The sequence below is a fragment of the Harpia harpyja genome, chromosome Z (assembly GCF_026419915.1).
Source record: "Harpia harpyja isolate bHarHar1 chromosome Z, bHarHar1 primary haplotype, whole genome shotgun sequence".
Taxonomy (NCBI): domain Eukaryota; kingdom Metazoa; phylum Chordata; class Aves; order Accipitriformes; family Accipitridae; genus Harpia; species Harpia harpyja.
In genome coordinates, this window is record NC_068969.1 from 21,476,926 (window position 1) to 21,503,882 (window position 26,957).

A 26,957-nucleotide genomic window follows, 5' to 3' on the forward strand; every position below is an offset into this window, starting at 1 on the left:
AACATTTATAATGGGAAGAAATAGTTTGAAAGATTGGCCTTTAATTTCTAGCCTAAGGCCAAACAGAGCAATCACATGTAGACATATCAGATGTATTCTATGTATAGAATGGTAGAAAAATCTGTTATGAAGCATCAGTTAACGCTATCATGTTATGATTTTTAGGTATGTACTTACAATCACGGAGTATTTACCAAGTGTGAATACTTACATTCCAGTGATTTGTTACCAAATTGGACATGGGGCTTAGTTTAGATTAAATTCAGAAACTTTGTGTTTGAAAATTGCTCTGTACTTTATGCCTTGTAGACATAAAGTGCAGAGGAAAACCATGAGAAGATGGAGAGGAAATAAGCACCCCATTTGTAGAGATAATGATACACTTATTTTTCTTTTTTAACGTACAATAAAGGTCCATGTATGATAACAGAAGCAAATCAGCTTGACCTAAATCCATTGCAAACCAGAGGTGCACTACATGTATCGAAAGGGAAGGTTAAGCACCTTAACCGGGGTCCTGTAGAAGTTGTTTTTTGGACTTGATTCTTGTGAGACTAAGCCTATGTAATAAGCACTAAATATTAATTAGGCTACTGGTATATTATGAAATAAAGGTGATTTAGCATTGAGAAATGAAATTGAACCAGATTTAGAAGAAACATTTCAAATTATTTTGTGCAATAGGCTAAAGCAAATATTGCCTCACTAGTACGTTAATGCAAATAAATTAAATTATTAGGGATTAGTGACCAGTTTAGTCTATAGAGAATCCAAAACAGAAGGCTTTAACCCTGTCACTAGTCTTCCCTGACTCATCTTTGGCTGTAGCAGCAGTCATGTATGTCTTCTTCACCGAAGCACTAGTATTCTCCAGGGACATCTTTGGTCAAATTAGTCTATAATCTTTCATAATGTGCTCTCCAGAGGGTCTTATTACTAAATGCTCTTGATAAGTAATAGTATATGCAAAGTAGATCTGCACTCATAGGTCCTGTCATGTAATAAATGATTGAAGTATAGCAGGGAAGTGCGCTGCAGTAAAACCTCTATTAGCCAAACCCAAGTTAGTAAAATTGTTATAATCTGAAATTCAGACGTGTCCCCCAGGCTTGCTTATCCACACTGCCCTGGATCTTCAACAAGTCAGGATCATTCTCCAGTGCCAGTTTTGTTCTCTGGGTCCTGGCGGAACGAGAAGAGGGAAAAGCACCAAAGGAGTAAGAAATAGTGAGTGTTTTTTGCTCCTTTTGGCAGGGTGAGGGCTGAGGTGTGCCATGGAGGTGGGACGCTGCACCGAGTCAGGCATCGGTGCTGCCGGTGTGACCTTATCGTGTCTGTTGGACCGTGTGGGGAAGCAGGAGGAAGGAATCGCTGGAGAACTTCTGGTTTTTTGTCATTGTCACTGGTTCCTCCAGAAGGGAAAGTCCCGGATTTTATTTTAGTTGTGTTTTATTGCACGTGCCTTCTAGCTCCCGCCAGCCACCTCCAGACCGGAGCTGTGACTGGAGCTCCTCTGTGTGTCCCGAGTCCCTCCGGTTCCCTGGTTTTTAGAGCAGCAGTGAATATTGGGAACCCAAGCGGCAGTCACTTTCACTTGTGTCCTGGTTTCCCAGTGTCATTTCATCCGCCCCGGAAAGCCCGCTGAGCGTGCAAGCTGCGTGCCCTCCACGCTGTGCAGGAGCGGGCGGTGTTCCCCGCTCAGCTCTTACGAAGCCTTGAATTCCAATAATTTCACCTTGCTGAATGTCCTAGATACTTACTCATATTACTTGGGTTTTGTGCACTTTAATTAATTATTTTTATAGGCTCAGAGGCATTGTCAATTCTTCTGTTAAACCTCCGTGTAACATTTATGAACTGGTACAGGGCGGATTTAAGCATCCTTTTGTTTGTAATCAAAAGCCTGGATTTTCTGGCAAATGTGGAACAAATGCACCTCAGAATAAGGCTTAAATAGTACTTTCAGGCCATGATTAAATGTATTGTTATTAGAATAGACAGGTTTATCCCATGGGAAGTCCAGGGAGCATACTCATTGCACGCAGGTCCCATCCTGAGAAACTTATGGTATGGATAGAGAAGGTGTCCAAAAGATGGAAGAAGAAGGTACATCATGGCTGGGTGCAAAATGGTTCAGTAAGATCGCATATAAAGTCTGTCAGAGTTGGGATCTCAATTTCTGCCCGTAGTCCAAGACCATCTCCTTAATTAAAAGCTCCACAATGATTTGGGAAAGCAAAGGACTGCAGCGACAAGGTCAGATTTGAGATTTGTAATCCACATTGCCTTTTTCTGAGCTCACGTTCTGCCTCGCAAACATTTCATGGAGTGCAGGAGAAGCGCTGGTTTGTGTATGAAGCTGGCAGAGTCGAAACGCAGACTGACGTGGACCTCGGCTGCCCACTCCTGCCTGCCTTTACTAACGAGAGCCTTTGTTTAGGTCCAGCAATTTTGCTAGTGCCCCATATATATCATTAGGAATCACTAGCCTAATTTCTTGTTTCATTATGGATGACAAAATAAAACATTAATAGGTTTTTTAATATGAAATGGAAGTTAAATATTCATTATTTCTTATTACTTCAATGTCAGTAAGCCTTTAATATGCTGTAACTCAGAGTCTTCTCTCCGCTCTCTACTTGTACCATTTTAATTTACGAGTGTAAAAGTCACCTAAGCGTTGCTTCTGGCGCATTTCATTCCTCAGCAGCTCCCAGCTGTACGTCATGTCATCGTGTGTCCTCATGGATGGCTGCTCATATGCATCATGAATGTTATCTGACTTCTGGTATGCACTTTGGCTTTGGGCTAACCTCTTCCTAAAGCTGAACCAGTCCTCGATAACTGCTTTTTCAGTATGTTTCAAACATGTGATATATAGAAGAAAGGTTATGTTAGATGGGAAAGAGAAGCACTGGGCCATCCATGTGCACATACTGTGCCGGAGGGATTTGCCATACAGTGTCGTGGTGGCCGGGGAGCTGTAAAGGGATGCCATGTTCATAATATAACAACAGTAGCCGAGATGAGAGGGCCCGGCTTTGCAATTTCTTTCTTAAAGCTATTTGTGTCCTCTTTCACCTTTGCAGCCCCTTTTTGTGTCTGGATAGTTATCTTATTCCTTTATCCTTCCAAGCCAGCTTTCATGCAACTTGCTATCCTAAATTGTCCCCTTCAGATTTGATTTTATTCTGATACGATGTGTTCGTATTTGTTTCTAAGTGAGTGTGCTGAAAACATTGACTGCCCATTGTTCTTTAATCCCAAGTATTTTACATAAAAATTGCATTTGAATGCCGTATGTATTTTTGTGGCATCTCTCGGCAGAATAGGAGCAGAATCTGCATGCTCATATATGAAGTCGTCTTTGTGTCTTAGTCTTACTCAGAACCCAGTCATAACCAAGCCCCGCTAGTTAACACCGAAATACCATAATCATTAGTTGTCTAAGTCATTGTATGTCCCTGCAACTATGGTCTTAGGTCTGCTGATGAAGAGGAGCAGCGATGTGAAAATCAGCATTGGAAACAGAGGGGTTTAAGATGGGGAAAAAGGTATAAAAGTTGATTTTTTTTATTATGAATAACCAGTAATTATGAATAATGGGATAAGCGGGCCTGTAATTCAAACTTCTTGTCATACAAGTTGCATCCCGTAGATCTGGGGACTGAATTTTCAGTTGCTAGAGCACAATAGCACCTTTGCTATCCTCCTAAAAGTAGAGCTACCAGTGAGTGCTCAGTGCAGGTCCTGCTTGTGGGTCCTGGTCTCTGCCTGGCATCAGCACAGTCCTCGACGCCGAGTGAGCAGGCTGCTGTCCTGGCATCACTGTCCTTAATACCATGCAATTCCTCACTTTTGGTTCATTTCTTTTGGGTTGCTGGATGCAATGATCACAACATCCTGGGGGAATAACTGTTTCATTTTAATAATCTAAATGCAGTTCATTGCACTGAAGCTATAATGACACATACAGTGCGATGTTACGGTTTTATGCTATGTTGCACCTGGGCATTTTCAAGTAATAAGTTCTTCACATCCAGGTTGAAGAGAATTCTTTATCAGGTACATGATCTCCCCTGAAAGACACTGCACATTTTGCTTTCTGTATGATTAAATATTTTGCTACCAAGAAAAGCAACCTAACTGTTAAGCTGGTACAATGACAGATCTGCACTACAGCAGGCGCTTACCTGGCGAGGTGATTGCTGTTCTCTGATGGGTTGGATTTTTTCTGTATGCAGTAGTATGCCGAGGAGTAAAATTAAGTTGTCACTCGTGATACAACCTTAGAATGAAAGATATTTTCTTTTCACACAAACAGACTTCCTCACAAGTCCAAATTTCTGACACAGATGAGATACGAATGCTAATTTCTCACTACTGAGTGTTGTGTTTACTACCATGAGCAGGGCCATGGGTGATTTCAGTGTGGTAGGAAGGAGCTGGAATAGCAATAGTCCTAGAGAGAAACTCTAGCACTTGTTGAAAAAATAATACAATCAATTAATAGATAATCAAGTGTTAATAATTTAAATGAACTTGGGGATGAACGTTGTTAATATTTAAACATTATTCTGATAGATTAAAATTAATCACAGTATTACCTATCTATCTGGAGGCATACTGGGGATAAATTCAGGTCTACCTCCTGATAGAACGGATTTCTGTAACCCACTTCAACATCAGCTTATGTTTTGTGATTGAAAAGACGTTGAACGTATTTCCTACATGTTATCTACTTTTTTACAAGCATTCAGGGAAAAGAACCTCAATGTCTGCAATGAAATACATTCAAAAGGAATTGGTTTTTGCTTTTTGTTTTGGGTGGGGGTTTTTTGAGAATTCAAAGGGTGTTGCTTTGCTACTGCTGCTTCACGTGACAAAGCAAGAGAGTAACCCAGCCCCGGCAGTGAGCGCAGGCGATGTTGGGGTGCAGGACCTGTGCCCTGGCTCTGCCAGTGCAATGTCAAGTGCCTCTGGTGCAATTCTGGTCCACGGGAGCAGATGGGAGATTTTTGCAGCTGATGTGTTATTTGTGTTAGGGTTACTCAGACTGGCTGTGACATTTGAAGTCTTGAATGAAAGAAAAGCAAGTCTACATGAAGGTGCTCCTTCAGGTGTGTGAATGGAATACTTTGGACTGCTCATGCTGAATTTATGAAGTGATGTCTCTTGATTACTCCAGCTATTTCTCCAAAAGTTTTTCAGTGCATGTCCATTTTAAATTAGTTTTCTTGCAGTATTTCAGTCCTATAAGTTGCTTCAACTAACACTGCAAAAAGCTGGATGATTACTATGTTGTCGTGTACTTTATTTGTAAATCCTGAATGCAGTAATAGGATGTTTGAATTCCATACTTGCCTTTATTTTTTGCTAAGGGCAATGTCTGTTATATTACAGGAGGAAATCACCTCTTTCATCTTTCTTGATCTTTCCCTTTCCAGCCCTCTGCCCTTTTCATATCATAGCTACAGCTGCAGATATTTTTATTTTATTTTATTTTGAGAGGCAAGTGAGTTCCCCCAAATAATCTGTGGTGTTACAGGTCAAGATGGTTATTGCCCATCTGAAATGGCAAGAGTGAGAAGTCAGGGAGCTTGAGGAAAGAGCTAAGGAGCTTTGGTTGTACTAGACTGGGTGTAATGTTAGCCTAGGTGGACCAAAGGGGCCTGTGCAGAAAATGGGTAGGCTGCGTACAATAACATATGAACCACTTTGGAAAATGTAGTAGGTACTAGGTCACCTGAGGAAGCAGGGCACAAACTACGCAAGATCATCTTGGAATAAAGAGTAAAGAAGGAAGCATCTTTATTTTATAGTCTGGACTTTTACACATGCATTCTTTTTCCAGGTAATTTTAACCTCATAGATTCGTAGCAATGAATATATTTCAGTCTTGAAACATGGCAGTTCTCCAGGTCCTTAGAAAAACTTGTTTCTGTTGTCCTCATCCCCTTTCCCAGTTCACATTTCAACTCTCAATGCAATAATTTATTGGCAGCATTTTAGATTCCAATAGTTAGTACTTTATTCAGCGACTCTGGAAGAAAGGCCAGGATAAAAATTTGGACTCATGAGAGAATCCAGAGGTTCCTCACAGGTTTTTGCTTTCATTCAAATTCTTCTGCTTCAAGGCACCAGACTTCTTGTGTTTTATGTCATCTGGGGTTTTGCTGTAGTTTGCTCCTGTAACGGGTATGTTGTTTGCTACAACTCACATCACAACTGTATATTGTTGGCAAAACACGTGGTCACTGTCTTCTTAAATGCTCTGACCTCTAAAGCTCCATCATCTGGAGTTAAGGTCATCTTCACATCAAGTCAATGTTAGAAGAAAGTTCAAGTCTTGGGAGGAGTAAACCCTATGAGCAGCAGATTGCTCATGATACAGCAGTGTAAGTGACTGTTGTTCAAGCTGATTTATTCCGAAATTACAGACTTGCAGATATGTGAACATCAGATAAAGATAAGTGTTTTTTTCAAATCTTTAATTTGTCGTGGGCTTACATGCTAGAAATATTAGTTGAATAGCATAGAATAAGATACTGAGGTTTGGACATATAATATGAAGAATAACATTTAAACGGTAGTTAGATTAATAGAACCTTTTAATTATTTGTATCATTTACTTAATCATCTCCATTAGATTTTGAAGCATCTCTAAACCAGGAAGCAAGTCCTCCTAGAAGATCTTCTTGAGGTGATTAAAGCGGGAGACAGATTTATCACAGTCAACATTACAAAAAGGAGAGAAACAAAGAATGTTTCCTTTGAGGTTGAGGTGCTTATCTCTCCTGCTTTTAAGATGCTTGGATGGGGAGCAGTTTCAGGGCCCCAAAGGCTGTTTTTGTGCATGCTGCAAAATTCAAACGTGAAAGTCTTTTTATCAGTGGATTTTGTACAGCAGTCACTCAGATTTGTATTCCAGCACTTGCTGGGTCTGGCTGGGGAGGCACGGCGGGAGACACAGTCAGCCCATGGCTCTGCCAGTGCACACAGGGTGGGAAAACACACTTCAATGATTTTTCTCCTTCAGAGCTCACTTTTACATACAGAGGGTTTCTGTATGTCAAAGTCAATAAAGAATTACTTGGAGGCAAGTTCCCTGTTCATTTTTGTATATGTGCTTTTTTTTTTTTTTTTTAATGGGAAGTGCACTTGATTCTCTCTAGTTTTACCAAAATACCTGACATCCCATGGATCTGTTGAGGTGAGATGAGATTAGTGGAATATTCTCTTATCAAGACAAGCAGTTTAAAAAGTCTGTGCTAGTGCTGTAGAGGGCATTGCTAATCACAGAAAGGCCTGGCAGAGGCAAGAAGGTAAACTCGGACAAAGTAGAAACTCCTGCACATCACTTTTTCTAGGAAATCTTCCTCTAGAGAGGGATGCCGAAGGAAAAGGTGCAGTTTCTGTGAGAGTCATGTTCCCATTTGAGCATGCTATGACCTGTGAATCAAGAGAGGTGCTTATGGCAGCTCTTTGAGCTTAAATATACTGACTTTCCTTGTTTTAGGTGTTGTCACCTTACCTTAGAAGAGTTGCTGATTGCAAGAGGGTGGAGACTAGGCAGCAATGAAGAGCAGTGCTCTTACCTCACTGCTTTTGACAGCTGAAATCAAATCTTTCTGGTAAGGCCAAGTGAAAGTGAAGGACTTTGTTGCTGTCCACCTCGGTCTCTTTTTCATGTTCATGCATATATACCTACATACATGCATGCATATATACCTACGTGTGCATGTTTGATGCAGTGGAGAGCTCCAGGAGCCTGCACACACGCTAGGAAAAATACAGAACGACTTGAGATATTACACCTACCTGAAACCCTCGTACCCTTACTGAACTGTGTATTGGCTTGCAAAAATACCTGCTCTGTCTCTCAGCTTTCCACCTTCCTAATGGTGAAGAGCACTGCGCTGTCTCCTAGCATTGTTTTTGAAGACAGTTATATGAAGAGGTGGTTGCTAGAGTTTGGAAATGAGGAGTGTGGCCAAGTGGGGAAGGGATCTGAATTGCCAGAAAGAATTCTTTATCAAATGGCTCCCAGTTTGGGGGCTTGTGTTCTTCATTTTCTCTCCTGACCTGTTTTAATTTTGTTTTTTTTTCTGGTCAGCGTGTGTGTGGGAATGAAGGTAAGCATTTAATACACAATAAACTTTATAATGACTGTGATTAACATTCACACAAAGTAACTCAGGGATGGGAAAAAGACAGCTGGGCAAGTTTAATAAATGCTTTCATAAGTGGATCTGCTTCCTCAGCACTTGGGAAGAATACACAAACCAAAAAAAGAAAACCAAAAACCCACTCTGGGATTTTCAAATTACCCTTGGAGATTGGGCACACAGATTGCTTATGGTATTAATGTGAACAGAGTAGCCGAATCCCTTGAAATATTGGTCTTAATCATGTCAAACGCCTGGAGGACTTGGTGTCCTGGAGGGAACCGTTCCTGCAGAGAGTTGGGAGTTTGTGCTCCTGCTCTGGGCTTCAGCGGCTCAGAGGTTTCAGGCTGTTGAGTCCCAAGGTTTTAAATAAGCTGTGCTGAGTAAAAGCCCTAAAACCGTGAGTGAAATATGAATTAGGGAATAATTCCTGCACTCTGCGGAAGGCAAAGCTGTACTCATGGACTGGATTGGATCTGATATCTAGATAGCTTTTACCAGGACTGGCCCTGTTATGGACATAGGCTTACACAGAAGTCACCTCTGATCTGTCTGTTCTGTCTGCAAAGCATTGGTGCCCTTTTGGACAGACTTATGTTATACACCATACCTGCGCTGTGACCGATATAATACAAAACAACGAAGGAACCAGGTGCACACAATTCCTAATTTTTTTTTTTTTTAATTCTATTTTGATGTAAAAATAATTTCATTTGTACTCTTCCGCTCTTCCATTCCCTCCACCCCCCCGGCCCAGCCCCACCTCCAAGAACAGGTTCCTACTTGTTTTCTTTTGTCTTTTTCTTATTGTTACTGTAATGGGCTGTCTTGGATTTACAGCCACCAGAAATCTTGGTTTGATGAGGCTGCTATGAAACATTTAAAGGTTTAAATTATAAACTCAGAGTGAGGAAATCAGTGATGCATGATTAGTTGAAAGTTTTAAATATAATAGTCATATTTTTCATATTCATGTACAGAAATGGCTTATGACAACTGTAATGTGACTTTTAATACATATTAATAAACTCTGTTACAATATAGATGTTTTGTACACCTTTTGGCAGATGGCTGTGGTATTAGAGTCTGCACAGTATAAATTAGACATTTAGTAAAAGAAAACAATACACGAGTGATAAGGTCAATTCTGTTCGGAGATGCAGTTCCAGTGCATCGCTCCTGCAACCAAAAGGATTAGAAGCAGGATCAAATTTGCCCTAGAAGGGTTGGAGAGGAGGAACATGTCCCGCACGGAGCCCCACGGCTGTGCCGTTCGGGAGGCTCAGGCTGCCTGCCTTGGACATGTGTAAGGCAGTAAACAGTCTGCCTTAAAACTGCCGTAAAATATGAAAGGAATTGATGCCTGAGCATTGTCTCCTTTTTTTTTTTTTTGTGCTGTTCGGAAAACAGAATTAGCTGGTGATGAATCTGCGAGTTCTTTAAGTGTGTTACACTTTTCAGGTAGTGGCCTGACAAATGATAGGGATTTTGTAGGAAATCACTTTAGCAAACATTAAAGAGCACTCACCTCTGAGCCGAAATGCAGCAGCTGCTTTAGCAATTTATTGCCGTGCTCAAATACCTATTCAAGTTGATAGTTTGTAATCGCTTTGACTGGTAACCTTGGCATCGCTGAAGTAGTCTATAAAGAGATATTAAAAAAAAATCTGCATTTTCTTTATTGGAAATCTTTTGAACCATTCTCATTCCTTAAGTTTTCAACAGGAGAGGCAGTAGCTTTTGGCTTATGCTTTATCAAAATGATTGTCAGGGCGCTTAATGAGCTTTGTGCCAGACCAACCGCTTTAGTAACATATGTCTCCAGCAAGAACGTTGCTCCCGCTGCCTGGGCACACTGCTCCTCTCAGCAGGTAGGCTGCATCTCTCTGCTTAGCTTATCCACGTAGCATTTAAATGTTTCAAGACACCCATTTTGAATTAGGACTTATCATCACCTTTGTATCGAGCTAGTCCCTTTGAACGGTTGCTCTGTAATGAAGGAAAAGTGGAAATGATTTCTAGTGCAAATCACAAGACGCAAGAAAATGGCTTCTTTTTACTAGTTGGGATCGTGTTTTCTCTTTAAAAGAAAGTGCAAGAAAATTGCACTTTAATTCTTTGAAAAGAAACATTATGAGATAAGGTGGTAACTAATATTAATGCACAATAACTGCCTGTCAGGTTCGCACCACGCGCTGACATGTCATGTCGGAGTTGCTGTAGATAAAGCAGAGTTCTTTGCTGGAGATGTAGCAATTGCAGATCAAGTGATATATAATTTACTGAGCCGCTTGTTAATTCTATGGTGTTATGAAATCTCCTGGGCATATAATTACTACAAATGTTTACTTGACTTTACCACATAGCTTGACATTATCCTGTAGAAGTTTGTACTTAGCTTGACATTATACTGTAGAAGTTTGTACCTCAGTAAAATTATGGCCTAGCTATAAAATGCCACTATTAGGCAGCAAAATACTAAAGAAGTACGGATGAGACTAAAGGCATTTTAAAAACGCTTTCTACGGCTCGGAATTACAAACATTCATCCCATCTCCCGCTGATTACACACTTTGTAATAGCTATTGTTTCCACGGCTGGGGTTTAATTTTCCGCAGTACATTGGCAGCGCCAGCGATCTCAATAGCAATCCTCCCAGCAAGGTTGCGAGGGCTGCGGGGAGGACAGCGGGGAGGCAGCGTGATTGACAGATATTTTAAGCCTTTCTGTGGTTCAGGATTAGTGAAACATTTACGGGCAGACCTGTTTGAGTGGGTAATATGTGGGCTGGCGGCCAGGCTGGGATCCTGGCACCCATGGGAGGCTCCGTCGCCTGTAGGAAAATTGGGATGACTTTGGGATCGGGTCGGTGTCATTCCTCCCTCCAGGTTACGTTTCAACCCTTGATCTCTGCGAAGCCTGGAGCAAAGGTAGTGCCTCTGATGAAACTTAAAGCCGCCCTCTTGACTATTCGTTGCTAAATTGCTGCTGAGAGGCTCTTCAATTATGCTGGTTAGCCCCAGAGTAAAGGCGTGTGTTTGAGCTGAAAATTTCAGGGAGTATGCCTCACCTTCAGCTCTTTTACAGACTGCTGACCTGTCATGTTAAGCAGGCGTTGGGGTTACGCTCAGCCTGCTTTGTACCGGGACACGTTCTGCAACACCGGTCCTGTCTATGCGGGGGTCCATTAGGTCTAAAAACAGATGAGCTGCACTGCACACCAGTCTGGACGTTTTTTAGAGTCCTGGATTGTCCCTTTCGAGAGGGAGAAGCGGTGCTAGAGATAACAACCAGCTCCTGGGACGGTTCCTCCCGGCCTGCAGCTTGCTGGTAGCAGCCCCGGCGCTGATTTTGCAGCTAGCGAGAGCCACTCCCAAATGCCTGGGATGCCCAAACTTGTCCTGGATTATAGAGGCTTAAAGTATTTGTTGAAAACCCTGATTTCTTTGAGTGTGAAAGCGGTATTCCTCATGCTCAACAAGTTTGCATGAGCCCATTTAAACATCAGACAACTTGAGAATGAAAACAACTTTCACTCTAATAAAGCAAAAGCTGCAAAATTAGAAACAGTGTTACAAAAGAAAAGCCGACAAAATTAGGAAAGAGAAACTTAACATATACCTGGATTAGCAGCTGCGGAAGGCGTGACCTCTGAATCAGGAAACTCGTTTGTTTTTACTTTGGTGCTTCCAGTCTGATAACGCTCAGATTCTGGTGAGGTCTATTAGAGGTGGGAGTCTACTTGGAGATTTTCCTCCTCTTTATTTTTTTTTTTTTAATTTCCTGGCTACTCCTAAATGTAAAAGGCATTTTATAATAGCTCTCAGGCTCTCCCTGATTTCTCCACTGATTTGAAGGACCTGTGAGTCTGCATTTACCTGCCTGGTGCCCTGGAGAGTGCTAATGAACTGAGGTTTACTGGCACATGGATCTGAGCAAAGCAGAGGGACTTTGGGATACTGCCCTTTTCTATTCCTCTCAGGAAACACACTGAATTGCAGTTATTTGATAATGTTTATAAACAATATAAACCATGTTAATAAATCCCCCCAAGAAAGGTTTTCCTGAGATAGGTAACAGAGAGTGGCCCCAGCCCCAGCCCTGCTTTGCTTTACTAGTTGCTTCTGTTAGCTGGAAAGGCAGGGAAGAGATCTGGTACATGAGTGGAATTTGATAGGTTTCCCATAGAAACAGAGGATCAGATTTTTTTTTGCCAGTGAAGGTGATGTCAGTTGGGAGCATCTGTCCTCACCTCAAAGGATACCGTCTGGTGTAGATTAAAGTGAGGGCTGAGTCCTCTTGAGCCGCTCTACTGATGCAACTGAATAACTTGTACAATCTTGTCTGTCTTAATATATCTCATTCATATATATATATATATATATAAAATCTGCTTGGTGCTATTAGTCTTTCTTTTTGAAATAAATTCCCACTGCATCTCTCAGCTTGGAGAGTTCAGGCAGGTTTGAAATACACTGTCGAATGAAGAGTTCTCTGCCACGCTCTGCCTCGGTGAGCTGCTTTTCTCTCTGATCCCCGCAGACTGCCGTCACCATCGTGGGATCTCCCGTTCCCTGCTTGGTGCTTTGAGACTCAGTCTGTCTTTCATTTCTTCCCCAGTGAGTTACTGCTCCAGCCTCACAAATTCTCCCAAGCTCCTGCCCTGCTTCTCTCCGCACAGCACCGAGCCCTCACTCATCTGCATTCCCTGCTATTTTGACAGAATCAGCCCCCTCCCAGGATCTGTTCACTCGCTCATCTACATCTAACGGCAGCTGCTTTGAGGCCCCACATAGCTGTACCAGGCTTGTTGGTGTCTGGTCTAATTTCCTCATGTACTCCTCTTGCTGCCTCTTTTTCCCTGAAACCTTTCTCTCTCCACCTCCTTTCCACACCCCAGGTCCTGCTCTCCTCTGTGCAGCTTCACAGCACTTCACCCCTTCAGCCTCATCCCTTGCTGCTTTCTCATTTCTGCACTACCGCGGGTGTCCATGCCCACTGTTGAAACATCTTGGCTCAAAAAGCATTTAATTTTTTTTTTTTCCCTTTACCTCTTCTACCTCCAGTGTCAAACTGGGTCTAATGGATAGGGTTTTTTTCACAGTAAGTGGGCTCTGTTGTTTCCAGTATGGAAATAGGTGAGAATCTCTGACTCATGCTTAAACTGGGTAAAGATGAACCAAGACACACATCTGCTTTATGAGACATCAGCAGGAAAGCAGGTTTTCCCTGGGCAAGTCAAGCCTTTACTGGTATTTGGTCAACCCAGTTGCCTTTAATGCTGTTCCCAGGGTTACCTGCCGGGAGGAACACAGTGAACAATTCTGTTAACACATATGGTAGAGTAAACCGAATGCCTCACTGGTCTTGGCTGGGAAATACCATAAAGCATCACAGAGGCATTGTTCTACCTGGCCACTGACTCGGGAGAAATTCAAGGTGAATGAAATTTTTAAGAAACCTGCTTGAAATCTGTATTTCCTAAGAATTCTCTTATTCACGTTGCAATACTCATCTCCATTTCCATCCTCTATTGCAACCTGCTTAGTACCTGTTGTGATATCATTTACCTGATTTACTTTTCAGTTATTGGTGGGAGAGAAGGCAGAGAAGGAAAACAAAAAAAATCACTTTGTGAAGTGCTCTGCCAATTTACCATGCCATAAAAGAGATATGGCATAGTTATTACTAAAGTCTAATTATGTAAATGACATAATTTAATAATGATTATTAAATCCCAGCAAGTTTTGTTTCTTTTCCTTATTGTTGATGGTTGTCCTTGATAGCAAATGTCAAGGTGTACATCACGAAATTAATTTTTGTGGAGACTTCGCATCATTATAGGGGCGTGGAGTGCAGGAGACCTTGCAGGCAAAGGCAGAGGCTGCTCAGCAGACCTGTTATCTTTGCAAGAACAAATGTTGTCCACAAGGATAGCAGAGAGGGAAGAGAAAACTCGCACAGCAGCAAATATTTAATTAAAAGAGCTGCTTGGGCTGACTAGTTGTGGCAGCAGCTGCTTAAACAGAGATCTGTCCTTTAAATAACTTCAGCTAAATAAAGGGAGAAAAAAGAGAGTGAAGGGAAAAGCTCAAAGGGCATGTGCTGTAATTGCAGAAGTCGTTTTCATTTTTGCATTGCAATGTCTTTAGTAGCCATTAGCTGCTCTTCTGCCTGTTTGGAAAATCAGGATGCTTCAAGCTCTGGGAGCTCTACAGGGTTGCCAAAAAGTAGGGAGGGGAGTGTCATGGAAGTCAGTACATCACCTGCCAGCTCCTGTTACCCGTATTTTAGGTGTACAAGGTCTAATGCGGAAGGCTCCCATTGGCTTTTCTGCCATATAGAATAAAACAGAATTTGGTAGGTACAGGGTTAGTTCTTTTCTAGTATTCAGTGGCTAAATTATAGATAAGCGTGTGGCTCCCCATTGCAGCAGGTTTGGCCTTGTGCCCTCATGCCAGAGCGCTGCCCCGGCTGTGGGCAGTTTTCTGCATTTATTATCAGACTCTCTGCGAGTTCCCTTTGCTCCTTCTTGAGCTGTCACGCTGTGACATGGACCTCTAAAGGATTCATGCTATTCATTGAACATGAAATATTATTTATAATAATATAGTCACATTTTTCAGGTAATACCTAAGAGCATCCATCAGGCTTTCAAATGCAGTTCAGCTATATCATAAATGATGTTGTTCACCCCAAGGGGATGAATCTAATGGACACAGCAATTGGGTTGGACAAGCAAGAAGAGCGTGGGGTGTCCATGCATTTGTATGTGTTGGGGAGAGCTGTGTGAAATGCTCAGATCCGTAAGGAGTGAAGCCGTGCAGCTAGTCTTACCTGTGCTCTGGGGACCTTTGTAGGCTCACAGCTGGCTGCAGGGAAGCATGAAGAAGCAGAAGTTAAATTGGAGATATTTGAGAGTAAAGAGTATGACAGGTATTGTGCAGTTCTTGTCTTTTTCATAACTGACTCCTCTCTGTGGTTTTCGTAGCCATTTTCTGGTTAGTCTTTCTAAGGTGCATTATCAGTTATGTGAGATAATGATTAGAGGGCAATAAGTGGATCTATCCATGTGGTGCGATACAAATGAGATGAAAAACAGTATGACCAGCAGTATTTACAATTTCTCCATTTTTTTCTTTTTTTTTTTTTTTTTTAAGAAAAAGGTAGAACAACATGTGATGCTATAGAAGCTCTGTACGAAGTGTATAATACAGTTTTCACGTGTGTGACACGGAGAGTGCTTTTTCCCAATGTGCATGTAATTGATTAGTACAATACATCTGCAGACAGGCTGGAGAGCAAAACTCACACTTGTTCTGAAGAACATCGTGTTATGGGCAGAATGGGTAATGAAGACCATGGTTCTGCGTATTCAATGTTCAACATTAAGATTCTCCTTACAGTTTTATGTAACTTTAACAGATTTTAATCATTCAAGCAGAATTTTTCCACTCCTGATATATGTTTGTTGTACTTCTAATTTAATTTTATTTACTTTAATTTCCAGCAAGGTGGACTTCAGGTTTTTCCAAAACTGGGATGGGGAAAATACGGTGTGTTTGTGCTCAGTGTTCATACAATCACATCACGGGAAACCGGCAGCAGCTCCAGCTTTTGGAACAAAGACTTAAGATTTGGTCGTGTAGTTCAGGTGCATGTGTTTCACTGCTGCCATGGAAAGCAAAACACCCAAAGTAAAGGGAAACAAAACATAATGATGTAATTACACTCGTGTAGTTAGCGGGCACTACCGCCGGGTTGTTTCTAAGCCTACTTGTCTGGTCTCGAGAGAGATGGGTCTGAACTCCCATCGGCTAGCTGAGGGAAAATGGACTTAGTTTTGCCCAATTTCCTTCAATACATTTTTCTCCAGGTACTTTGTAAATAGGTGAGTAATCTTACTTTTTTAAGGCTTTTAGACTGTTTGCATAGTGTGTTTTGCTACGTGTGTTGCTTCCTCATTGTTCTCTGCACAGGCACCTAGTTGGAGTGAAATTGCATCTCTAAAGATCAACTGTCCTTTAAAATATACCATGTGCATATGTGATCTGTCTAATGAAATATCTTCTCTGTGATCACCTGAAAATAATGCAGTCACGGGCAGCTGCTTTGCTGCATCTTGCTGGTAGTGAAAGGGATGATGAGTGTAGATCCAGGGGAGAGAGAAACAGAATTACGAAGTCTTTTCCCTTTCTTTCACAGCTACAGTAGATATATTCAATATATTGTCAGCCGTCTTCAGTGTAGATTGATGTTTTGATTCAGTGCCCTGAAAAAAGGCATTAATGGAGAGAAGCAACTATTGCAGCTAAAAATCATTTGGGTCTGGAGCGTTCTGAACAATGCTTTTCCCTTACAATGGTAAAACTACATAAGTGAGTGCAGAAAACTGCTGCTCATGCTCAGAAATAATCTTCACCTTATCAACAGCTCAGTTCCCCTGAAAGCCTTGGTACAAAACATTTCCATTAACACAAGCTATTGAAATAAAATGGTGACCAGATAAATTGTAGCATTATGCTCCTTAAAAGAATGTTTCAGGCACTTCCAGTAAGACTATAAACTCTTTCCTCCCTGGAGATCCAGCCAAAAACTTGTGCCCTCAGTTTCTCTCATGCCTCTGCTAGGATTGTAAAAGCTCCTAAGGAATACAGGTGAGACAAGAGTGTCCCACATATGTGGGCTGGGTTTTTGCATGTGTGTTTTTCTTCAAGCTTATTGGGTTTTTTTAGCTGTAAAATTGTTCATGGAAAAAGGAAATTACTGTAGATTCCAGCATCCAATGTAAACACAAGGAGAACAGAAAATGCAGAATCAGGATGAAATATCTATTCCTCTTTTATGCTACCATGTTTGCTCGAGTGCTTAGACTTCCTAATGCATAAACTGGGCCAAATCCTGCGCTTATTTCCCTAAGTAAATTCCTCTGGTAATTCTTCCTTGGTAGACTGCAAATCCCACTGGTAAATGTGGATCCTGCTGTAAAAGCTAACCAAGGTACCCAAACCGAGAGGAGGTGCTCCTTGTCCAGGCAGGGCGTGCCAGGATTTCAGAATTTGTCCTGCAGTGATGTGGATGGTGTTTAACTTGTATCCTTAAACACTTTTATGCAATGTCTGTGGTTAAATCATCACATTTAACTTGATTTTTTTCTTTTCTTAATTTTTTTTTAGGTAATCCCTTGTATCTCTAGTAATGTGGAAAATGTTGGAAGCTTAATGGCCTTGACTTACCAGGAAAAGCAAGCAGTGTGAGGTCCTCCATGAAGCTAGAAATGCTAATCTCCTTTATTACACAGAAGGAGAAAAAATCAGAGGAAGGCAGAAAGTACACGAGATTGCTTGCCGTGAAACTCTTCGTTGTCATGAGTCGCTGACTGCAATTTAAATTAGAAACACACAGTGTCCCAATGACTTTCACTGTCTTGTAGTGCTATTGTGCTGAGATACAAGAATAACATTGATATAGAAGGAGATTTGCTTCAGTTTTGATGTTAGTTTTTCTTTGGTTTTAAGGTTTTGTGTGTGAAGCCTGCCAGGATTTTCCTCTCGGGATCTTGGGAACATGCTGAGCCTCCCCTGAGTCCGTGAGGCAGAGAAGTTCTGTGAGTGTGCATCTTGCATGGCACAGGTGAAGCAGTGGGCTCAGATTTAGGATTTTTGATATTTGACAGTATTTGCCAGTGTTGTATGTTGTGAACGAGTTCACCTGTCTGGGATGCATCAGGAAAAAATGATCCCTAATGGGTCAAGTGGGAATAATAGCTGTTTTCTGCTGTTTATAGAAGTAATTCATTTGCAATTAAATACCTTTTTTTTTTGCTTTCCCCTGTTCGTATTGTCACCTTGCTACTAGCACAGGGAACTCTCAAGTAAACACAAACCCATGCTGTGAAAATCACTAATGCAAAGTGGAAGCCTCACCGCTCTGCAGCGGTTTCTGTTGTTGTCAGATGATTTTCCTGGCACGGGGATTGCTCCCGCACCGCGAGCATGCCACGCTCTCAAATGGAGCCCATTGGGTGCTGTAGATTTTTGCCCTCCTTTACTACCTGCTAGAGTGCAGAATTTCTCCTGTGGCAGACTTTCGAGTAGCCCGCACCTATGCGTTGGGGAGGGATATATGCTGTTTTCACTGAGCTTTATGCTGAATGAGCAATCTCATTAGACTCCAGGCCTGCAAGGAGCTCTGCCTGGCAGATCCCCTGCCCGTATTTCCAATTCAATAGGGCTCTGCCTGGCTTTGTGGCTGCTGAACCGTGTGCTGCAGAGCGGGAGCTGGAATGGCTAAAAGTAACTATGGCATGAGCTGGGTTTCAAGAGAGGTTTTCAGGGTGAGGCAGGATTTCTCCTAGGAGGTGTTGCTTTACTAGACCGCATTTGTTTGTTGTTATTAACACGAGAAAGCTCATGATTCTGCTATTATTTTGTGCTTTGAAAGAGGGAGAATGAGCGTACAAAAGAAGAAAGCGCCTTTGCCACAAATTCGTTTTGAAATTCAGAAGAATTTGCATTGCCTCCGTTGGAGGAGGCTGTCATTAGCAGTCTCATCTGAAAACAAACGGCAACCTGCTTTTATTTCCTTTGTGCTTGGCTGACGTGCCGTCATTTCCAGTCATCCAGCCCAGTTGCTACTGTACTTTGGTTTATGCTTCATGCTTGACCTATGAGCTGAAATGCTAATCGCTGATGAAAATTTCAATTAATATAAAACTAGTTTTAGCAGGAAATGTGGTAAGCTCATTTAGGAGGTATAGTATCTCAAGGAAATATATAACTGTAAAAGCCTCAGACAACAGTTTAATTTTTAACCAGCTGGTGTGCTTTCAGATGTATCTGCAAAGCTCAAATCTGTGCTGTTTTGTTACCAGCAAGAGGAAGTGATTGTCATTGTGTATTTGTAGGTCTGTGAAAAAGCCATGCTCACAACATTCCTCTAATACAGCGTTATCTCCTTGTGCTGGAATAATTTCTCTGATTTCATTGGTTAACAAAAAATGAATGAACGTATGGCCATACCTTTAAGAAAAGGAGATACAACAGATACACATGGCAGGGATTAGACCGCTCTTACATGTGTAGATGTGCATATATATATAAAGCCAAGAACCTTATTTTATGGAGACTTGTACAAGTGTTATGCAAAGTACACTTTATAGGGTAATGAAGAAATATAATCTAAAATTTCATCGTGGTATTTTTAATTCAACTTTAGATACCTTAGAAACTTGCTAATTAAATAATTGTAGATTTCTCAGAAGTCTGCAAAATATTTACACAAGCAATTTATGCTGCAGGATCTGATACATACAGCTCAAGTACACTGTCTTAAATCCAGATTTTCCCCTGAAAGAGAGGTTGCTGCCACAGTAGAAGAGAAAGCAGGCTAGAAGATGAATGTAAAGATATGGACTGGTTCCCACTTAAGGAAAGACTAAGTTTGTGTGTACAAACCTAAACTCATCTGTTAAAGGAGCTGCTACAGTGGCCCAGTGCTCCTGCTGCTCAGAGTTGCCGCCCAGTTGACCCAGTCCAAAAATGAACTGGAGAAAAAATGATTTTACATGCAGAGAGGATGGCCAGAGAAGCAGCATTTGAGACCAAACTGGGCAGCTAAGTTACCCCACCACACGCACATGCTCTGGCTAAGCTGGTGCTCTGGGAGGGTTCAGTCTGGCAACGGGACTGCAAAGGGGGGATACAGGGAATTGCACGATCAGAAGTGATGCAGAGGGGAGGACCCGCAGAGAGTCGGGGAGAGCCAGTGAGGCTATTAAGCAGCAAGTTGAACACCGTACTTATTGAGGGACTCATTTTCTCAGGTGGTGGAGGTCAAAGTATATCATCAATTAAGAAAAAAAGGAAAAGGTACTTAAATTTGTGGAAGAAAGGCCCCTTGGTGGCTATTATGGACAGAAGGTTAGATGCAGCATCTGGCTCAGAAAGTCCCCAAGCCGCTATAGGAGGTGGGGAGGATGTATTTACGGGAGAGGATCCTCCTGCACTCCCTCTGCTGCTTACCTGTGCCTGCCCCGTAAGGAGGGCTGAGCCAGAGTGACTTCGGTGTGACCTGGTGTCCCGCTCGTCATTAAGCACTGTTGTTCTCTTTAAATCAATACAGATGCTTGTATTTATTCACATATTTAAGAACATCCATAATGGTGGAATTTGGCTGCAGGGTATTCAGGTTTATGTGCTCCTAATGGTAGGAATAACCACATCAGTGGTTATCTCAATTTACTTGTAAGTGCCGTGTCAATAACGGTATAACTGAAGTTTAATGACGTATTCATCATAAACAATGTACCGTTCACAGTTAACATTTATTTCTTTGGTTATGAAAAAGCTAAACCAGGTATTGATTTCCACACCGGATTTTCTGTTGAGTCTCTATTACAAGTGCTGCTCAGAGGCATTTTGAGCTCACAGCAGAGCTGATCTGATGGGGCTGGCAAACCTGGTCTCCTTGCCGTAGTAGCAGGGCTGCTACTTTTTGAGTAGGTTTCCATTAGGAATATCCACAGCTGCAAACGTGAACTTTGGTTTTGGCAGTTGTGTGATTTGTATGAAGTCCGTGGTTTTGTCAAACGTTCCAGGTCTTAAGCTAGTTCGCACAAATTTTCACAGGAAGCAAATACAAAAAGTGGGGAACTTTATTTAAGATTGCTTGATTTAAAGTTTACAAACAATCCTCTGCTGGGCTAAGTCAAGTCTAGTTAACGTTAGATGGGTTGAGCAGATAGACCAAAATGGGTACTGACTAATTATTTATTAAGCTTAAGTATCATGTGTTGCCACAAACATTGCTTAGTTCTGTCCTGTTTTTAAAAAGCAAACTCTGACTTGAAAGGACCTAGCCAATGGAGCATGCTGGAAGGTGTAAGCAAAAAAAAAAAAAGGAAAAAAAAGTATTCAGATAACCTAGTTTGTATGAATCATATTGGTGAAATGACAATAGGGAATCCATTTATTTTTTCAGGAAAACCTGAAGACCTCACATCCTTTGGCAGCAAGCACCTCCAGATCCTACAAAGGTGGCTCACATCAGCAAATGTCAGCAGAGAGCTACCGACAAGCAGATCATTTGTACTGATTAGAAACCACATTTCTTTAGTTTTCAGTCATTGTGTGTGTGTAGAAGACATGCAAGGCTTTAAGAAATATGGTCCTTGTACTCTGTGATTTAGTAGTACAGTGCTTCAGCTACGAGATGTATGAAACAAATTAAATCAAATCTGTCAGGTGCTGTACCATTATATGGGCAAAGTGATGACCAAGAGAAATCATTAACCATTTATAGCTAGCTTTTAAATGATTTGAGAGCATAGGATGTGATCTACTGAGACTTAAGGGGAATTGCATTTTAGGATTTTGTTGGGAACAGCTGGGAGTAGATAAGGAGTATTTGCAAAGATGGATAGCTGGTGCCAGCTGCCTTCTCCCAGGGCTGGGCACTTGGAGGGGAAGATGCTCATACACCTTTTCAGCTTCCTCTCAGCTCAGGGTAGATCTCAGACAGAAACAGCATAAATTGAGTTTCCACACAATTTGCACAAACATCAAAGTGAGATGTCGGTCACAGCCGGGGCGATGGCAGACCACCGGCTCGGGGACAGGCACCAGCCATCACCGTGCTGTGTCTGCCCGGCTGGGGAGATGCCCTGCCCGGCCGACGTCTGACTTCTCTTCCAGAAAACCAGGACTTGACAAGCTGGTCTCCCGAAATCCCTACTTATTTCTTAAAACCTTGTCCCAGGGAAATTAATTCTGATACTTACGCTGTTTATCGAATTGAATGTTTTACTGCTGCTTGTGCTACAGTAAAACATTTCACAGCCTTGTGTACGTATTTCTTTATTATTTATATTCATTCTATCACATTTTTAGAGGGGTTTTTGTGATTTGAGAAACTGGAAGCCTGGCAGATTACAAAATTGGGAAAGCATAACAGTTACAATCATATTTGAAACACATAAATTCTGTGAAATAATGTTGAAGTTTAACTGCACTGAAAACTTTTACTTTACATGTGCTGTCCAATAATGTTTCTAAAGTCCTTGGCAAGATAAATAATGCATAGACTTCTCTCACTAAACCTCCTGAGAGTGGAATTGCATCTAAAAAATATCTTCATGCTGATGTGCTACAGTCTATTTGGAAATATTTTACCACGGAAGGAAGAACGTCTTACTGATTTGGATGATTATTTTAATCACCTCCAGCATATGCATCATAGGCTGCTTTTCTGAGAACTGGCAACATCCAAAAATAGGTGACTGGGATAGAGTCAAGTGAAGGTTATCTTCTCCCTGGTACTAACACTGGGATGTCAAAAAGCATTTAGGGGACAAGCTATGTATAACATTGACACCTGAAGTAAAACGATGGGTCCTTATGAATATTCCTTCTCATCTTTTCCAAACACATGAGTGACTCTGCATGTTGGGGGATGTTCAGGGGAAAAAAAAAAAAAAAAAAGAACTATAGCTGCATAAACTACAGCTGTTGCTATAGCATTACATTTAAGGTTTCACTAGCATAAATCTCAACCTTTCTTAGCTAATTAGTGAAGTAGGGAGGTATTCCTACCCGTGGCATGGAAAAGCGCAGAGGTGATTAATCCTGCATGCCCCCCGGGGCTCAGCCTGTACCCCAGGGGACCGTGGCCCCTCTTCTGGGAGCTGCTGGGGGACCACTTTGCCCCACGCTGAACACATTTCCTTGCCTCATGAGTTTTTTGTCACCTTTTTGCTGGAAGGCTGGGGAGAAATGGGCATGGAGGCTCACTGGGGCGGAGATGAACGCTTTCGGAACAGAAGCCCTCGTCATTTTAGATGTCACCTGCAGTGGCCCCTCAGCCAGGGCGTGCAGCTCGGAGCATCCCTGCTACCCTCTGCTCTCAAATTCCTCAGCACCCGAGGTCGCTCCCTCTGATCCTTGATCGAGCCTCACCTTCTCCAGGTTTCACACAACCGGCCTCCCCAAAGAGGCCTTCAAAGGTGGTAGGGCTTCAGCAAGCTTCCCTTCCGAGGGGTACGTGGGTGGGAGCTGGATCCCAACCGCGCCGTCTGGGGCTCGCCGGGACGCGGGCACTCGTGATGTGCTTCACAGCACGACCGTTGGCCGGGGGCAAAACCCAGCCATCGTCCTTGGCTGAGCAGGGACTGCTGGTGTTTTGGGATGGGGGACGTTTTGGCTGTGGATGGGATTTTTTTTTTTTTTTCTTCTTCTGTGATTGTAATTGAGAAAGAGTGAGAGTACTTCATTAAGCTCCTGTGCTATATAGTCACTTAACTTGCAACTTAAGGTGTAATTAAATAACCAAATTTTTATTTCTCGTACCAGGAGGCAATTTTTTTTCCAGAGTTTTGTTCAATTATTATGTAACTGGGGCCATCCCGAAGGCTGTAACTTCTAATTACCTATGGCTTTTATTTAACAATCTTGTAACGTATATGTCACTGAGAAATTAAATCTGATTCTAGCTAATGAAAAGGTCAGCTCAGAAATGTACCAGTATTAAGCTATGGGAATCCAGTACTTGCATGAATATTTGTGCTGTACAGGACTTACACAGGGACTAAATCTTACATATTTTAAGAGGGAACCAAATAGCTGAGATTGATGACATATTTAGTAGTGCAATATAATTTCTCTTGGAAGCAGTAGACCAGTAATCTGGGAATTTTGGCTGTCATTGTGCTACTATTTATGAGCAATTTTAATGTAGTAATTATATGTAGGGAAAATTGTTCACTAGGTTTATGAGATAAATGGAAATTTAATTTTTTTTTCCTTGTTTAGTTGTCCAATATTTTTATTACATGCTTGTGGAAGCAACGGTATACAAAAAAAGAATCTGGAACTGGGTTGCTCCTTCAAAGTACTGATATTTTGAAAGATTTGCTCACTGTAAGTTAAAGGCAGCTCATTAAACAAACAAATGAGCTGTCCTTAGAGCAATCAGTATTTACTATTAACTGAACAGCACAGTAAATAATGAATTGCAGGTAAGGAACTACAGATAAGTATTTGCAGTGAATTCAAATTACTTGACTTAAGCCTGAAGCGGAGAAAAGAGAACATTAAGATAGAAATGGAGGGAGGAGGGGGAAAAGGAAAAAGGAAGAGGAGGGATCATAAATGTAACATTTGTTGTAGCACCCACGTTCATTCATTGTGCCGAGGAAAGGTTTTCTTCGGTAATCTTTTGCCCCCCTCCCTGGTGCAAGGGACGCTGCAGCCGACTCCGCGTGAGAACAAAGGAGGATGTGGAATTCCTGGGAAAAAGCAGGGGTCCACAGCAAGCTCTGGGCCCGATCCAGCACACTGGCTCGGAGAGCAGGGCTGATGTTTTTACCAAGGTCAAGGTTTCGCCAGTTGCTCTCTGGCACTTACTAGACCCCAGGAGAGCGTTGTGCTTTGGCACCAGCGAGACCGAAACCTGCCCCTGGCTGCCAAGTGCTTGCGCAGCTACCTCATTTATTTCTCCAAATTACTTAAGCAGCTAAATTGTTCATTTGCGAGGAACTGGCACAAGATGATAAATTTTGGTTTGGAGTTTAATCATCATGGCAGAGAAAGATCGTGCTGCCTGAAGTTTGGGTACGCAGCTGCTTTTAAGACCGGGATGGATGGGGTGTCCAGAGGCAGTCTGATATTGCTCATTTAGGAAGGGGCTTCGGGTTGTTTGGGTGCTGGAGATGAGCGGGAAGGTCGGTGATTTAATCAGGGACTCTGCAGTTTCAGCTGAGCTGTGGGCCTGAGGCTTGGTCGGACAGCCAAACGTGTGACAGCCATACTAAACACCTAACACCTGGCAGCCCTGTCTATACATCACCTTAAATAAGGTTAATCGCTTGACACAGGTCTCCTTGCGGGGAGGACGTATGTCTCACCTGTCCGTCCGCTGAGGACCGTCACTGTCCAGAACAGGGCACAGAGGAGCGACCGGTTAAGTGGGGCACACTGGGGAAGATGTGCATGAAGTGTTAGCCTTCCATAATAACTGCTGTCACAGCCAGCGTAACGCCTCTGCTGCTCTGTTAGGGGTAATATATATAACATACGAACAGGAGGCTTATCTTGCTGGATAGTTATCACTAGGTAAATACCTCTGCAAAGATACTGTTGCTTAATTCACGTCACCCCGGGATTGTACCTCGTGGAAACGGCCGCAGAGTAAAGCGGCAGAGGTTAAATGCAGCTGCAGGGAGCTTTCCAAGTGGCCTTTGGAAGTAGCTGGTTGCTGTGCTCGAGTCCAGCACCGTCGGTTCCCAAGTGCTCGCTGCTTCCAAATGCTGGTGCTGTCGGCCCCCTGCATTAGTATTCAACACAGGGAAAAAGAGCAAGGCGCTAGACAGACCAACTAATTACAGCAGCCTGCAGAGGCAAGTCCTGCCGTACCACATGATAAAGGATATCTTTCTTATTTAGTACATTTCTTCTTTGCTCTCTGTCACGTTATTAAAAAAAAAGAAAAAGGAAAGTGTGAGCTAATAGGTTTGGTTAAGGAATCAAGCCGTTTTCCTGTTTTTTCTTGAATTTAATCTGAATCTATGCAATGCTTTGTAACATTCATACAAAAAGAAACTTCCTGCTCCTCAGTCTGCAACCCTAGCAAGCTGCACACCTCCTGTAATCTCAGCTCCCCTTCCTCCGGTTGGCATCCTGACATGGGCTGCTCTGGTCCCCAGAGCTGTCAGCAGATGGGAGGGGAGAAGAGGGCTTCGCTACCACTAATGTGCCATCTGCAAGCGGCAACACCGGTCAGATTTTTATGAGCCTAAATTGCAATTGTGTGGCTAGAGGGTTTGCTGTCAGAGCATCTGTTTTACCGTCGATGACACAGATAGATCTGGAACTGAGCGTCTGCCAGGACCAGGTAAGGCAGGGTGGGAGAGCCCAGTCCTGCAGTGACAGAAGTTGTGCAGCCATCAGGTAGCTGCTGGCTGGGGCTGCTGTGCGGCTGGGGCTCGTGTGTACCCCCCCAGGCTGTGATACTGCCCAGATTTTATTGGACTGAGGTTTGGAAAGGTCTGTTGCTCATAAGTCAGAGCTGGGAGAAATCAAACTGAGGGAAATATTGACTGCCGCAAAACCGAACTTACTGGTGTTGCCCAATTCTGCCTGATTTGCACCCAGACACAACCTAGGGGGGGCAGCTCAGCTAGCAGGTCCCCATCCCCTCCAGTGCCCTTCTGTGCCGTCCCCCTCTGCGAAGCGAGGCACTAAGCAGATTAGTCAGCTTCTTCCATCAGCGAACACTCGGTGCCTAAGATACTTACAAGACATCTGGTTTTTAGCCTCATTTCTAAACAAATGAGGCTTATGTGATTATAGTGTCTGTCTCTTGTCCCCTCGTTGGCCAGTTTCAATCTTCACCCAGGGATTTTGGTCTCAAAGATGTTAACTTCCAGGAAGTTTTCATGAACTGGTGACCGAGTGAACAGAAATTATCCTGCTAATGCCTCTGGAGAAAGGGCCACAGCACAACCTGTTGCTCATCTCCGAGAGCTGATGCGAGAGGGAGCACGCCGGGTAAAAGGGAAATCTCTGCTTTATGCCTGTGTTTTGTAGAGGTCCAGCAAACCAACCATCAGGAGCAAACCATCCTGGACCGGAGCGGGCTGGCTGCGTGGCTCAGCGCTGTCTCTGCCCCAGCTGCAGCCAGCTGTGCTGGGCAAGGGCGAGCATCCCCAACGCGCTGCCCAGGTCCCACCTCCTGCCTGCCCCCACGTGCCAACTGCTCTCGGTGACCCCGGGATTGCTTTTCTGATCCGTGGAT

At 42.7% G+C, this 26,957-nt stretch overlaps 1 protein-coding gene across 9 annotated transcripts in view; it reads left to right on the forward strand.

Annotated features, from left to right (window-relative positions):
* The window catches only part of CHL1 (cell adhesion molecule L1 like), a 142,638-nt gene that overhangs the window by 53,409 nt on the left and 62,272 nt on the right, over positions 1-26,957 (forward strand). Inside the window, exon 1 of one of the 9 annotated variants that reach the window (XM_052777540.1) lies at positions 12,635-12,787. The exons of the other annotated variants lie outside the window; for them this stretch is intronic. The gene's annotated coding sequence lies outside the window, so the exon portion shown is untranslated. Of the gene's footprint in view, positions 1-12,634; positions 12,788-26,957 lie in introns of those variants that run through there. 9 annotated transcript variants of the gene reach the window in all.